General features: G+C 35.5%; 1 non-coding gene across 1 annotated transcript; it reads right to left on the bottom strand.

Annotated features, from left to right (window-relative positions):
* Positions 1 to 5,713: 5,713 nt before the first annotated feature.
* LOC114888449 lies at positions 5,714 to 5,819 on the bottom strand. The gene has a single exon (XR_003791786.1). It is a non-coding gene; the product is annotated as a U6 spliceosomal RNA (small nuclear RNA).
* Positions 5,820 to 15,800: the final 9,981 nt, after the last annotated feature.

Raw genomic sequence — 15,800 nt, 5'->3', positions numbered from 1 at the left:
AAAGACCTGTATTCAAAAAACTATAAGACACTGATGAAAGAAATCAAAGATGACACAAACAGATGGAGAGATATACCAAGAGATTCCAATTCTTGGATAGGAAGAATCAATACTGTGAAAATGAGTATACTACCCAAAGCAATCTACAGATTCAGTGCAATCCCTATCAAATTACCAATGGCATTTTTACAGAACTAGAACAAAAACTGTTAAAATTTGTATGGCCACACAAAAGACCCTGAATAACCAAAGCAATCTTGAGGGAAAAATACAGAGCTGGAGGAATCAGACTCCCTGACTTCAGACTATACTACAAAGCTACAGTAATCAACACAATATGGTACTGGTACAAAACCAGAAATATAGATCAAAGGAACAGGATAGAAAGCCCAGAGATAAACTCACGCACCTATGGTCATCAACTAATCTATGACAAAGGAGGCAAGAATATACAATGGAGAAAAGACAGTCTCTTCAATAAGTGGTGCTGGGAAAACTGGACAGCTAGATGTAAATGAATGAAATTAGAATACTCCCTAACACCATACAGAAAAGTAAACTCAAAATGGATTAAAGACCTAAATGTAAGGCCAGACACTATAAAACTCTTACAGGAAAACATAGGCAGAACACTCTGACATAAATCACAGCAAGATCCTTTTAGACCCACCCCCTAGAGAAATGGAAATAAAAACAAATGGGACCTAATGAAACTTAAAAGCTTTTGCACAGTGAAGGAAACTATAAACAAGATGAAAAGACAACCCTCAGAATGGGAGAAAATATTTGCAAACGAGTCAAGGGACAAAGGATTAATCTCCAAAATGTATAAACAGCTCATGCAGCTCAATATTAAAAAAAATAAACAACCCAATCAAAAAATGGGCAGAAGACCTAAATAGACATTTCTCCAAAGAAGACATACAGATGGCCAAGAGGCACATGAAAAGCTGCTCAACATCACTAATTACTAAAGAAATGCAAATCAAAACTACAATAAGGTATCACCTCACACTGGTCAGAATGGGCATCTTCAGAAAAATCTACAAACAACTAATGCTGGAGAGGGTGTGGAGAAAAGGGAACCCTCTTGCAGTGTTGATGGGAATGTAAATTGATACAGCCACTATGGAGAACAGTATGGAGGTTCCTTAAAAAACTAAAAATAGAACTACCATATGACCTAGCAATCCCACTGCTGGGCATATACCCAGACAAAACCATAATTCAAAAAGACACAGGCACCTCAATATTCATTGCAGCACTATTTACAATAGCCAGGTCATGGAACAACATAAATGCCCATCGACAGATGAATGGATAAAGAAGATGTGGTACGTATATACAATGGAATATTACTCAGCCGTAAAAAGAAATGAAACTGTGTCACTTGTAGAGATGTGGATGGACCTAGAGACTGTCATACAGAGTGAAGTAAGTCAGAAAGAGAAAAACAAATATCATATATTAACACATGTGGAATCTAGAAAAATGGTGCAGATGAACTGGTTTGCAAGGCAGACATAGAGACACAGACGTAGAGAACAAACTTATGGACACCAAGCAGGGAAAGTGGGGCGGGGTGGAGGTGGTGGTGGGATGAATTGGGAGATTGAGATTGACATATATACACTAATATGTATAAAATAGATAACTAATAAGAGCCTGCTGTATAAAAAAAATAAAAGAAATATAAAAATTTTTCTAGTCCTCTATCTATCAAAATTTGAATTCATTTTTAAAAGCTCTACCTTAAGCAAAAGTCCAGAACACCAATCCTATACAGTTTTCAAAAGGAGAAAATGAAGAAACACATTCCAACTGATTTTAAAAAGAAGAAAAACACATGGCCAGTTTAATAGATGCTGGAAAAGCATTTTTAAAAAGTCACCTACCAAAACTCTGAACATATTAGGATAGAGAATAGCTTCCTCAGTAGAGGGCAAATACAAAAACAAAACAGAAACAAACAAACAAAAAACAATGACAAAACAAGCCAACAAGAAAAAACAGTGTGTGAACTTTGTACTCCCTGCACTCCCCCCTGCAGATAGGAGATTGACTAGTTGAGTCTTGCTAAGCTCTTTCACAAAACTCCACTGAGTAGCACCGTCTGTGCCCTGGGATCCACCACCCTCTGGGCCGATCTTGTCTGCTAGTCTCAATGGCCACATCTGAGTTGGGGTTGCACAGTTTTAACAGTGTCTGTCCTAGATTTGTTTTAAGGCCAAACAATCCTCCCTGCTTTCTACATAAATTGGCCTGGGATGTTTAAATTTGGAAAGTGCCACCAAAATGCCGCTGTTCATGGAGGGAAGCGAAGGCAATTCCTGAAGACTTATTTACATTATATATTATAAGTCATGGGAAAACACTACTCTCTCACAGGCACTTTTTTTCTCTGGAAACCAAGTTTCTACCTAAAGATCTGCCAAGACTACTTGTCTATTCACTGTCAAAAAATTTTCATTCTGCTATTGGTAACAAAGGGTGTATGTTTCTCCTTATAGTTTAGGTACAAAATCAATAAAACTTGGTATGAACTTTTCAACTGTATTTGGAAATTCAATCTCTCTATATATGTAAATTAATTTTATCTCCTAAGTTGGGTTAAGTATCTTGAAAAATGCACATTTATTGGTAGTATTAAAATATCTAGGGCTTCCCTGGGTGGCGCAGTGGTTGAGAGGCCGCCTGCCTATGCAGGGGACACAGGTTCGTGCCCCGGTCCGGGAAGATCCCACGTGCCGCGGAGCGGCTGGGCCCATGAGCCATGGCCACTGAGCCTGCACGTCCGGAGCCTGTGCTCCGCAACGGGAGAGGCCACAACAGTGAGAGGCCCGTGTACCGCAAAAAAAAAAAAAAAAAAAAAAAAAAAATTCTAATAGAAGAAATCTTGAGATTCATTATGTTAGCATGAGAGACTGAATAAACCAATGGACACTGGCTGGACGATATATCAAAATAGAATTCTGACACACAAAACTCTCTCTCGCTTTCTATAGCCCAGGAAGCCAAACCACAACCCCTGCAGAATGGTAACAATAGGCCCCAAATGGTCAGGACTTATTAACTGCCCACTTTCCTAGTTATTTTTTCCCCTCTTTTTACTTTCACTTCCAACTTAGAACCAACCACAGAAAATCAAATATGCTCTAACCACTCACATAGGATACCTCACTTGCCCAGCTTCCCCATGAAAACAGTCTCCAATCAGGGCATACCTGAAGCCCCTTATTATTTTCCACTATAAAGCTTGCCCTCTCCTCTGTCTGCGTTTGAGACTACGGCAAACACAAGTGACGGGAGATGGTTCCTTATCTCTGAGGGCGAGTTCTGCATAAACAGCCTTTGTTTGTTCTCATTTTGGTGGTCTTCATTTATTCCTGTATCTCTCAGTTGGAGAAAAATAACCAACTCCATTCTAACTTGGTAAGTATATGTTTCAATGCACCACTTAATTTATTTTCTATTAAAATCAAACATATTAGAAAGGATGGGAGCAAAAATAATATAATCAAATCAGCCAGTTGGACATGTTTATGAGATTAGTGCAGGATGAGTGGAATTCTTTATGATGATTTGTAGATTTACTCAAATTGGTAGAAAATTTATTTCAATATTAATTAATTATTCATTCAGTTCCCTCAACATTAATTTATTCAGATTGGCAGAAACTTAATTTCAGCATTTATTGCAGTCTTATTGATTAAAATGTATGAAAATTCTAAAATTGGTTTCCAGAAGTAAGTTTTCACTATTATGATAAAGTTTTAAATTTTTTTTTATTACAAATGAAGAAACATTTGTTTCTTTTTTATACTTGCAAGACACCCTCCACTGGATTTCAAAGTATTTTTAATTCTGATTGTAACTTGGTTTCTTTTCTGCTTATTTAATATTCACATCTATCTTGTTGCCTTTGGAGCCCTGTGACTTAGCAGCTGCATAGGAACATTGTTCGGGGGAGTTGATGAACCACAAATCAAAAATCCCATGATGGGAAACTGTCATCTAATGAGAAAGTGTAGGGAGGAGACTAAGGGAGGAATAAATTAAGTCCAACAGTTGTGGAGAAGAAATTCAAAAGAAGAAATTCAGATTCAGGACAAGAGTGCTACTCCATTGGCAAAAGAATATGAGTTGCAGGACAAACCTGTGCTATTTTCAGGTTTTGGAATTACACCATATCTTGTTTTCAAGTTTTTAACTTTCAAACTATTCTTGTCCTTTGACATTTAAAAATATTTTTCCTCATATGCTTAAAATGATATTCTTTACATTTATTATGGACTAAAGTAGCATCTTAAATTAACATGAAATAACATACTCCTGGAAAATAACTGTTGCTCACTTATTGGAAAGGGAAAATAATTCCTTTTTTAAAGCTATGCCTTCAGTGTTTATGTTTTTGATTTTAAACAAACAGATGCTTTTTCAAACTTAACTAGCTTTTCTGAAGGATAGAATAAGGTGATTAAGAAACTTCGGGGGATTCAGTTTTCTTGACTTACTTTATTAAACAGCCAAAGGCCTTTGTGGAAAACAATCATAGTAAGCACAAAATGTGTCTCATAATGTGAGTCTGGCTTATCCTGAAGAGTGCAGTTTTCCTAGAAGGTTCATTTCAAATTAGAGTAAGTGGGCTAAAAGAAAGCAAAGCTTAGGAAGAAATGCAATAGTGCGAGTTTTCATAATGTATTATAGCTCATTAATTTCCTCTGGATTTATGGTCAATATGACTTGATTGATATCTATCTGTATATAAAGATATCGTTGCGGCCACACGAGGCTGATCATAAAGGAGAGTAACCATAACAATCACATAGGACATTCACAGGGTTCCACCTATGATGCCATAGCCTACTGTTTAGAAAATGGTGTTCCAATCAAATTCCTTCCTTGTTGCTCTAGGAATGTTTTGGACCTTTTCTGTACCTTTCCCAAGTGGCCTTTAATTCTCTTCATACTCCATGACAGCTTTTATTTATTTATTTTAACTACTCAGGCTTGTTTGGATAAATTATTATGTTGTTGTCAATGGAAACGTTAGGAGCTTTGCAGACTAACTCCATTGCAGGAGCATACAGTTCTGCTGATGCCAGCCCTGTCCAGGATATGTTTCCTTGGAGAGCCAAGCCCTCAGTCTACTTTATATAGAAGCTGCTGGTATCAGTGCTGATGTTGGTGGTAGTCTCTTTCAATTTGCACTTTTGAAAATTGACCACCTTCGCCATTTCTATACCTCTTTTTCTGAAGCACTTCTTAAATTTTTAAATTGATTTTGCTGTCGTTTTATTATTAATCTGTATGAAGTCATGCTCTATTCTGAATAGAAGCACCTCAGTTATATTTGTGGCAATTAGCTTCTCCCCTCTTTGCTTTTTCATTCATTTCTGTCTTTTAATGAAAAGAATTTTTTCTTTCAAATGTAATCAATTAGCTATCTTTTTTTTAAAACATCTTTACTGGAGTATAATTGCTCTACAATGGTGTGTTAGTTTCTGCTGTATAACAAAGTGAATCAGCTATACATATACATATATCCCCATATCCCCTTCCACTTGCTTCTCCCTCCCACCCTCCCCATCCCACCCCTCTAGGTGGAAACAAAGCACTGAGCTGGTCTCCCTGTGCTATGCGACTGCTTCCCACTAGCTATCTATTGTACATTTGGTAGTGTATATATGTCTATGCCACTCTCTCACTTCGTAAAAATATGGAACGCTTCACGAATTTGCATGTCATCCTTGCACAGGGCCATGCTAATCTTCTCTGTATCGTTCCAATTTTAGTATATGCGCTGCTGAAGCAAGCACAGCAGTCTTATTCTTAATGTTTACAACTTGTAAAGTTTTGGTTAAGAACTTTTTTCTTTTCTAAGTTTATGAAGATATTCTCTAATCTGGAAGATTTATTGGCTTATCTTTCACATTTAGACATACAGTAACAACAGCAAAGTAATAATAATTTGTATGCATAGTATGAGGTAGATGTCAATTTCATATATTTCATATTATTATATATGGCTATCTAGGTGACCCAGCACCATTTAAAGTAATCTTTCCTCGGCACTGCAATATTACCTTTGTATTAAATGAAATGGGTTTCTTTCTGAACTTGCCATCTTGATCCATGAGTCTCCTTGCCTATGCTTTAGGAAATAACAGAGTTCTTCACTAGTGCCATCTTATAACAACTTATGTCTAGTACAGTAAGTATCCTTCTTTGTTCATCTTTAAATATCTTTATTGTTTTGGTTCTTTGAATTTTTATACACATTTTAGAATCAACTTGTCTACTTACTCAAAAAAGAAAAAAAAAACCTCTGCAGTTTTCACTGGGTTTACATTGAATTTATTGTAGATCAATTTAGGAAAATGTATATTTTAACCATTTGAAGTCCTCCAGTTCAAGAGTATATCTCTCCATTTGCTAACCTCCTCTTCAATTTTACTCAACAATATAGATTTCTTACAAATATTTTGATTAATTCTTAGCTATTTATCTTTTAATTTTATTGTTATATATATATATTTCTTTTATATTTGATTCCATTTTATATAAATAAAATTTATTTTGCATATTGCAATTATATATTGATTTTAGTGTATTGAGCTTGCATTCAAACACATTACTAAATTTACTTAACTTTGATAATTTATTTGCAGACATGGTTGATTTGGTGCATCCACAATTATTTCATCTGTGAATAAAGCTGTATTTATTTTCAATTCTTGTACTATTAATATTTGTCTTGTTTATTGGTTAAGACTTTCAATAAAATATTGAGTATTTGCTCAAAGCATATACTACATCCTGGAGGACAATATCTCAATCCCACATGGTGCCAACCCTCAGCTGGCAAGTTAGCTTGGCCTTTCATTGGCTGTCCCAACATGATCAAGGTTAACCTTGATATTAATAATATCTTCTATTTTCTGACTCAGAAAAAATGAGCTCAACATTTCAGATTAACTATGATGTTTAATGTAAATTTTCTGTACATGCTTTTTATTTGAATACAGAATTTCTACAATAAAATTTCTAAGCATTTTAATCACTGATGAATGTTGACTATTATCAAATGCCTTATCTGTATTGCTTAAGATAGAATATCTGTAGTGACTAGTTGTCATGCTTGTTTCTTTTCTCTCCTTATTTTGTTATTATATTTCGTGATTATTTTGGGCCCTTTTATTGAAGTGCACAAATTCTAGATCTACAGCTTAATGAAATATCCATACACTTAACAACCCTATGTAACCACTGTGCAGATTAAGAACTGCACTAAGCCCCCATTCCTTCTGATGCTTCCTCCCAGAGACTAACCAAACTATTTGAACATCTAACTGCATGTATTAATTTTGTCTGTTTTCAACTTTATATAAATTGAATTAGATATATATGTACTCTTTTGTATCTGCCTTTTTCATTCCAAATTATTTTCTGAGGTTCCTTTCTATTGGTTCATGTAGTTGCAATTTTTACCATCAATTTCAGGAGTATTCTATGTGTGAATCTTTTCTACTATGATGACCCTTTGAGCAGTTATAGTTCCAGTATGGGGATTATTATAAATAGTACTATTATTGTATACATAGTACTGGGTGGTGTGAGTGATTGGCCTCCTGCTGCTACTTATAACCCTAATCATGGGAGCCTTATTGAATAGCAGTCCGTGTCTTTCAGATTAATCAGAGTGGACAATGGTGTGGAATATTCCAAAGAAAAATTTCCAGAAGACATGATGAGGTAGAAGTGAGGGGTATATATTGTTTGTGGGCAATTCTCCATGTTTATCTTGGGGCAGATTTTGATTCAGACTATATTTGCAAGGAGGTTTACTTAGCAAGTAACACTGGAAGATAGAGATGGTGTCTTCCCCTATGGAGAAGGAATATTTGTTTTTTGTCCAGGGTAATAAAGATAATACTTTCCTCTAGAGCAAGAGTTGTACAGGTTTGCTTGCAACTTCCTTATAAAAGTAGGAGTTTTCTAAGCAAAATGTGCCTTGGTTGTGGAACAAATCCAGCATCTACCTGTATCCACCTCAGCACCATCCCCACGGAATTTGTGAGCCATGGGGAGCGTACTGGATATGAACATAAAGCTCATGCTACCTGCTGTGCTCTCTACTAAAGTTCATTGTTTCCAAGTGAAGAATCTTGTGTTTTCTGGCAGCATCTATGAAACTGAAGCAGGCTAATTTGTCTAACTTGCAAGCAGGGTATACTCTCACATCTTTCACAATTATTAACATATGTCTCTTTTATTCTGCATATTTATTTTTTGAGTTACCTTCTAGTTTAATAACCTTTTCACCAGTATCTAATCTGATCTTCAATGAATTTACTGGTTTCTAATTTCATTTATTATAAGTCTTAGTTCTAATTACATTTTTCAATTATAAATTCTGGTTCCCTGCCAACACACTCTCTATCTCCCTCTCCCTTTTGGTCTTTTAGCTTCTTAAGCACAATAATCATTGCTTATTTTAAAGTCTGTGACTGAGAACTCCGTTATCTGTATCCTCTATGGGTCAGTACCTTTGGCTAGTTGCTTCTCTTGGTTTTCATTCACATTTTGTTCCTTATATACCTGGTTAATTTTGAGGGCTTGCCATATTATAGTATACCTTTTTAAGATAATTTGAGGCTCTAGATTATATAATCTTCATCTAGAGAGAATTTATTTTTGCTTCTGGCAATGTTATAAAGTTGAGATGATCTGAAACTGATTTCAGTTTTAGTGAAGCATCTCTTTCCAGTTCACTTTTATTCCTTTATTGTAGCTATTTGAAAGCCCATTCCAAATTCTATGGATTTTTTCCAGATGGCCTTGAACTCTAAAATTCTTCCTCTAGCTAGGTCCATGAGTCTGTGGAAAGCTTCCTTCAGCTCCCCAACCTCACAGCTGCTACTTCCAAATCATTACACTTTTCTAAAAAAGAAAAGATCCCAAATGTCCATTTCACCCACTTAGTCCTCTCTCCTCTCCCAGACATTGATTTCATACTTACTCACTGTCTTGTTCTTCTCTGATGCATTTTTACTTAGTTCAATAAGTAGTTCTCAGCAAGGAGTTATTTCTCACCATCTACTCCATCATTACTGAAAGCAGAAATCTCTCAACATTTTTTTGACCCAACTTATTTGTCACATCTTACTATTCCCTAAAGATGAAATATTTCCTAGCATACCCTCCGTATGTAAATCACTTAAATTTCTTTTGGTTCTGCCTCATCTGTCCGAAAGTTGCATTTAGTCATGTTTGCATTCTAACATATACAGTATTTATTTTCAAGCAGAAGTTGCTGCTTTACATTAATTATTAAATATTATGTATGTATATATCACATATATAAATATCATATAGCTATAGATATAGTATATATTTGAGAGAAGACCTTAAAATAACAACAGAAAAACCATACTGTGAATCTTTTCCCAAGATTATGTAAAATTATCATGGTATTTTACCAAGAAAACTAAGCACTGTGAAAGAGAAAAACAAATGTATTTCAAGAATCAGAAAAGAATCTGATCCTTGAAAATCTGCTCTGTCTGCTCTGAGCTAACATTTACTAGATGTACAGAATATCACAGTGGTCAACTGGTTAGAATATAGACTTATAGAAAAAAAGGTATGTAAATGGAATTTGACCTGAAGCCAACACACATATTTGACTCATTAAAATCCTGAACCCATCTAATTGCAATAGTAGCAAATTTTAGGTGTAAAATCATAAAAGCATCAGGAATTGTCATAATGTTCTTATCATTGCACTGATTCCTTGTTCTGAGGAGTAAAGGATTTTATAGTAACTTAAGCACTCCCTCTGGAGCTCCCTCTCACTACCGAAATAGTTCATCAAAAGCAATTACATATCCTTGTCAGAATCATAGGAATTTAGAGGCTTTTAATACATGAGGATGATGATTGCTATTATAAGCTAACTTAAATCATTTTGGTCTGAACTGAAATCTAAGAAGTCTTGGAGGATGACAGTGTATTAACCCATAATCATGGCCTGTTCTGTTCTAGAGAAGGTCTTTCTGGAGCAAATCAATTCATTCCCTATCAACTTACATCCCCCTGTTGATACAGCATGTTCCCTTTATCTTTGTAAACACAGCATATCACAATCTGTTTGCTTTAACCTAGTAGGTACACCAATGTACCTTAACTTCGTTCCCTAGGGTTAGGTCATCTGAAACTTGGTACCACTTTCTAGTACTTGGGATCTTTAGTGTCTCCTCATTCCAAAGGATGTCAACACATGGACTCACTATACTGATAACATCATGCTGATAGGACTGTAGAGTTCAAATTAACAAGTAATTTAAATGACATGGTGATATGTTCATCAGAGAGGGGAAAATGTACTCCACAAAATATGTAGGCCTTCCATTCAAGGAAGGTTATGTCATTCCTCCACATCAGGGAATAAACTGCTACACCTTTTTCTCACTACCACTAAAAAGGAGACACAGAGGTTTGTTTAATCTGTTCATTTTGTGGTCTGAAAGACAGCCAAACTTAAAAGAGACCGACAGCAAGATAAGCTTCTCTAGTTGACTCTTTACGAAACCTCAGTGAGTCTGTCATTTGCCTCTTTGACCCAGAAAACTGAGTACTACTCAAGCATTTATGACATTTCAGAATGTTCTACAGAGGCTATAACAAACTACTTTTGGAAACCAAAGTAGAGATTTTTTAGTCTCAAAGGAAGACCATGCCATCTTTTGCATGTAACCATGATCACTTTTCAGAAATAGGTTTAGATTGGTAATAGGCCATGAGAGAGTACTAAAGGTAAAACCTTGAATGGTTACCACATTATCGTATGATTCTAGATGTTCTTCATGAATAGCTTTTGTTGAATTGACATAATTTCGGGTGCACACCATCCTAAAATAGCACTCGAGGTGTATATGTCATTTTCTGATATGCACAAAAAAGTAGCATGATCAGATCATTAACCTTCCTACCATGATTTTTCCTACCAGGTAAGTGCCTCTTCCTCAACTCACAATTTTCTTATAAGGAATTTTCCTTGATCATCTGGCAAAGGAGGTGGAAAATAACATTTTATCAACCATTCTACCTTATATACCAGTAGAACAACAAGAAATGGACTGTGACGACAGTCTGGCCTTCTCAGGAGTAGTTCTGAAGGCCGTGGGAAAAAGGGATGGCTTGCCCGGAGATATTCCTTACAGTGGTATATCTTGTCATCTACTAATAGATAAGGCATGAGATAAGGATACTCCGCAATTCATAGCAAGTGTGGTTAATTTTATTGGATAGTAAAGGAAATGAAAGAAGCAAGTTTGAGAAATTAGAAAAGAATGAGGATTCTTGCAGAGATATTTGTATAATGGCCCAGAGTGCGACAATATTTATGTCACATGTGAATTCTTATCAGAAGGCCATTATTCCAGAGGAAATTTTAATAATCAGCTGTACAGAATTACTTAAGTGAAATATATGTGAGCCTCCTTCAAGTGCCACTGTGATGCTTTCACAAAGACCTCACAAACAAGAAGTAGGCTATGCAGAAAATTGATGGCATGAACTTCCCATAATTACAACTATTTTAGTTATTCCTGCCACTGAGTACCCAAACTCGCTAATGGAAGTAAGCAGTTTCAAGCCCCTAATCTTTTATAATAGGCGAAGAGTAGCTTTAAAACAGGTCAATTTTATTTATCCCTTTCATCTTAGAGAAAGTAGCAAGTTGTCCTTTCAAATAGATATTCATTCAGGTTTTGAAAATACTTTCCCCTTTGTGCCTCTGCCAGTACCAAAGTCCATACACTGATTAAATGATGACAAACCACATTAGTATTTTATAGAGCATGGCTTTTGACTGAGGTATTCTTTATACATCAAAGTAAGGACAGCAGAGTGCCAACGTTCACAGAAATCGTTAAGTTTTCCCGGTCAGGTATCAGTTGTCAACAACAACATGCAAGATGTAGAATATATTCTGCATGGGTCTAGAAGTCAATACATAGAAGTAGGTAATGATAAATCCCATAGTTACTCTTAAGTACCCATTCACAAAATATTGGATTACTATTTCCAGGACTGACATCTTGTGCAATTTAGAGATTTTAGTACCTCAAAGACAGGTTTCTGCTAGTGGATCCATGATTCCATTGAATTAGAAGAGGTGACAGCAACTTGCCTTTTGGGGATTATAATGCCATTTGGGGAAAAATGGGAATTTTGATGTTGGTTTGGGTGATTTTCACAGATTGGAAACATGGCAGAGTTTGGATGGAGCCACATTTTATTTTAGAATACTTCATTATTTTTTTTAACATCTTTATTGGAGTATAATTGCTTAACAATGATGTGTTAGTTTCTGCTTTATAACAAAGTGAATCAGTTATACATATACATATGTTCCCATATCTCCTCCCTCTTGCGTCTCCCTCCCTCCCACCCTCCCTATCCCACCTCCCTAGGTGGTCACAAACCACTGAGCTGATCTCCCTGTGCTATGTGGCTGATTCCCACTAGCTATCTACCTTACGTTTGGTAGTGTATATATGTCCATGCCTCTCTCTCGCTTTGTCACAGCTTACCCTTCCCCCTCCCCATATCCTCAAGTCCATTCTCTAGTAGGTCTGTGTCTTTATTCCCATCTTACCCCTAAGTTCTTCATGACTTTTTTTTTCTTAGATTCCATATATATGTGTTAGCATGCTCAACATCATTAATCATTAGAGAAATGCAAATCAAAACTACAATGAGATATCATCTCACACTGGTCAGAATGGCTATCATCAAAAAATCTAGAGACAATAAATGCTGGAGAGGGTGTGGAGAAAAGGGAACACTCTTGCACTGTTGGTGGGAATGTAAATTGATACAGCCACTATGGAGAACAGTATGGAGGTTCCTTAAAAAACTACAAATAGAGCTACCATACGACCCAGCAATCCCACTACTGGGCATATACCCTGAGAAAACCGTAATTCAAAGACTCATGTACCAAAATGTTCATTGCAGCTCTATTTACAATAGCCAGGACATGGAAGCAACCTAAGTGTCCATAATCGGATGAATGGATAAAGAAGATGTGGCACATATATACAATGGAATATTACTCAGCCATAAAAAGAAACGAAATTGACATATTTGTAGTGAGGTAGATGGACCTAGAGTCTGTCATATAGAGTGAAGTAAGTCAGAAAGAGAAAAACTGCATTTTTTTTTATACATAATGGTGAATGTTAAGGAAAAGCTATTGTAATAGTATAAAAGCAGTACCACCATGGGCTCAAATCATTCAGAAATAACAGTTTATATTACAAAAAAAATGGCCTAGCACCTTACCAGTTGAGTTACAGATTGAAATCAAAGTTGACGGAGAAGAAAAATCCTGAATTCCATCTGTGGCTTGATTCGTTGCAGAAATGATGAATTATCCTTTAAATTAACTGACTTACTTTTTCTAATATATATATATTACTTCCTTCCCCCAAATATATATAGAGAGTGTGTATTGCTTCTGGTTACCTGTTTAACTTAACCCATATGTGAGATAATATTTAGGCAATAGATCAGAATTAGAGGAGAAATTAATATTTTGAAGATATCTTGGACTTGGAACTGTATGAAATAATTGTATGGGTTTAGAATTGTTGCCTCCCTTTTTTAATTGAAGTATAGTTGATTAATATATTAGTTTCAGGTGTACAACACAGTAATTCAATATTTTTATGCTTATACTCAATTTAAAGCTATTACAAAATAATGGCTACATTTCTCTGTGCTGTATAATATATCCTTATTGCTTATAGGTCTGCCTCCTTTGGGTCGCATGGTTATATATGAATGAAATTTGCATTGAAAAGGGAATTGTTGCATTATATTTCTTTGGGGAAATTTTTTTGGTTTGGAAGTTTATGTACAGGAAGAAGGGTTTATGTGTATGTTGAGCAGCCAAGTTGTGGATTATTATAGTCATTCATTTTAGGTCTATTACTGAGCATGTGAACAGACCATCTATTTTAACTCCATCTCCTATTATGTTATTCTGAACTATTCTTCCACTTACACTATGGAAGAATAAAGACTCACTTTTTTCAGCTCTTAGAAAGTTGTAGGTTCATGACCTACAATCACCTATTTAAATACTCCTATTTGGAACTTTAATATTGAAAGAATAGCTTAAAAATAAATGGCTAATCACAGCAATGGTGTGGAGAATAGAGTAGAGGTGATGTTGGAAGCCAATGAAGTGGGAGTATTGGGAGCATCCACAAGTCAGTTTCTGTGATATGATACTTGTCAAATGTCACGTTGCCTAGCTTTCATTTTTCCTGACAATTTTCTAAACGTTGTTATCTAGTCTTTTTGATAATTCTTTGAGCAGCTAGATATCTTTCCAATAAGTTCCTTTTTTGCTTAAGTGAGTTACAATACATTTCTCTTGTATCCCAACCAGCACCCAAACTGACATGGAGGAAAAAGCATGTGAGTTGCTGAGAAACTAAATAAATGGCAATATGTGAGTGCTGAAAATTGATTTTATCTCACATCATGTAGCCTACTCAAACAAAAAGTAATTTCACAATATAACTGCATGTTATGTACCAAGGAAACAAAAATATGGGGAAAGGAGTATAATTCTAGGAACAAGAATTTATATGAAGGACACAGACAGAAGATGTAGGCTCTAGAATAGACTGAGGAACAGATTCACCAAAGAACAAAGGTAATTTTAATTACTAATCAGGGGTAGAAGTTAGAGTAGAAGCAGGAGGGCTTTGACTGTAAATTTATATCAAGAATGAATCAATGTTTCACAAATTTGCTTGAGTATAGAATTATTTGGGAGCCTTATAAAATTATGTTTACAAGACCCTCCATTGTAGATTCTGGTGTATTAGTGTTAGGATGGGTCTAAGAATATCTATACTTTTATCTAAGTCCCTAGATAATCTCACAATCCAAAATGCCTGGGGCAATTTTGGACTAAAAATAGTTTTGTATGAATAAGAGTGCTAATTATCAACAGATGTTTGAAACTCAGATAATTATGATTTAAAGGCTACATTTACTTGTAATAACACAATCATGCTTTTGAAAAGTTTTAAAATGAGATTGTTTTGAAAAAGTCACCCAATTTCGGAATGTTATCCTCAGCTCAATAAACTGGAGAGATGTAAGTTATTTTATTATGTTGCTTGCAAGTAGCTTGGACTTAAAAGTGCAGAAAGGGAGAGCTGATTGTCTGCGGTATCCTGAAACAGTCATACATTGCTTTCAAATTCAGTTGGCAAGGATTCAGTCAGAAACATCTGCAAGAATTTAGCACTGTGCCATGTATTCACTCATCTTTCTACCTGTTACTCTAATTACCACACTATAAAATTTTTATTTTTATTCTATCTCCATCTGATGCTGCTGGAAGATTATAGAGTAAACACAGCAGGGAAAAGGAGTCTAAGATAAGAAAGAGAAGGAGAATAAGGCAGGAAAACAGAGAAAATAAACTTGGAAGCTATGTGTCATCATGTATAGAATAACAAACAGACCCTGCACATCCTATGGTTTCTGCTTCCAACATAGTCTCAAAAGTCATGGAAATTACATTGAAGTTGCTTAATATATTTGGCAGGACAGTATAGTGTCAAGTAACAAACTGGATCACTGTACATATTAAGAGAGGGGAGATAAATTTATTATAAGGCTACATGCACTTCTATACATTCCCTTCACTTCCTGCTCATTTGTTTTTTTTAAAGCTATATTGCAAGCAGAAGATAGTCTGAGAT

This window comes from Monodon monoceros, unplaced genomic scaffold, assembly GCF_005190385.1.
Source record: "Monodon monoceros isolate NGI ecotype Baffin Bay Population unplaced genomic scaffold, NGI_Narwhal_1 Super_Scaffold_8, whole genome shotgun sequence".
In the NCBI taxonomy this organism is placed as follows: Eukaryota; Metazoa; Chordata; class Mammalia; order Artiodactyla; family Monodontidae; genus Monodon; species Monodon monoceros.
This window is presented reverse-complemented; position numbering and strand designations above follow the sequence as displayed.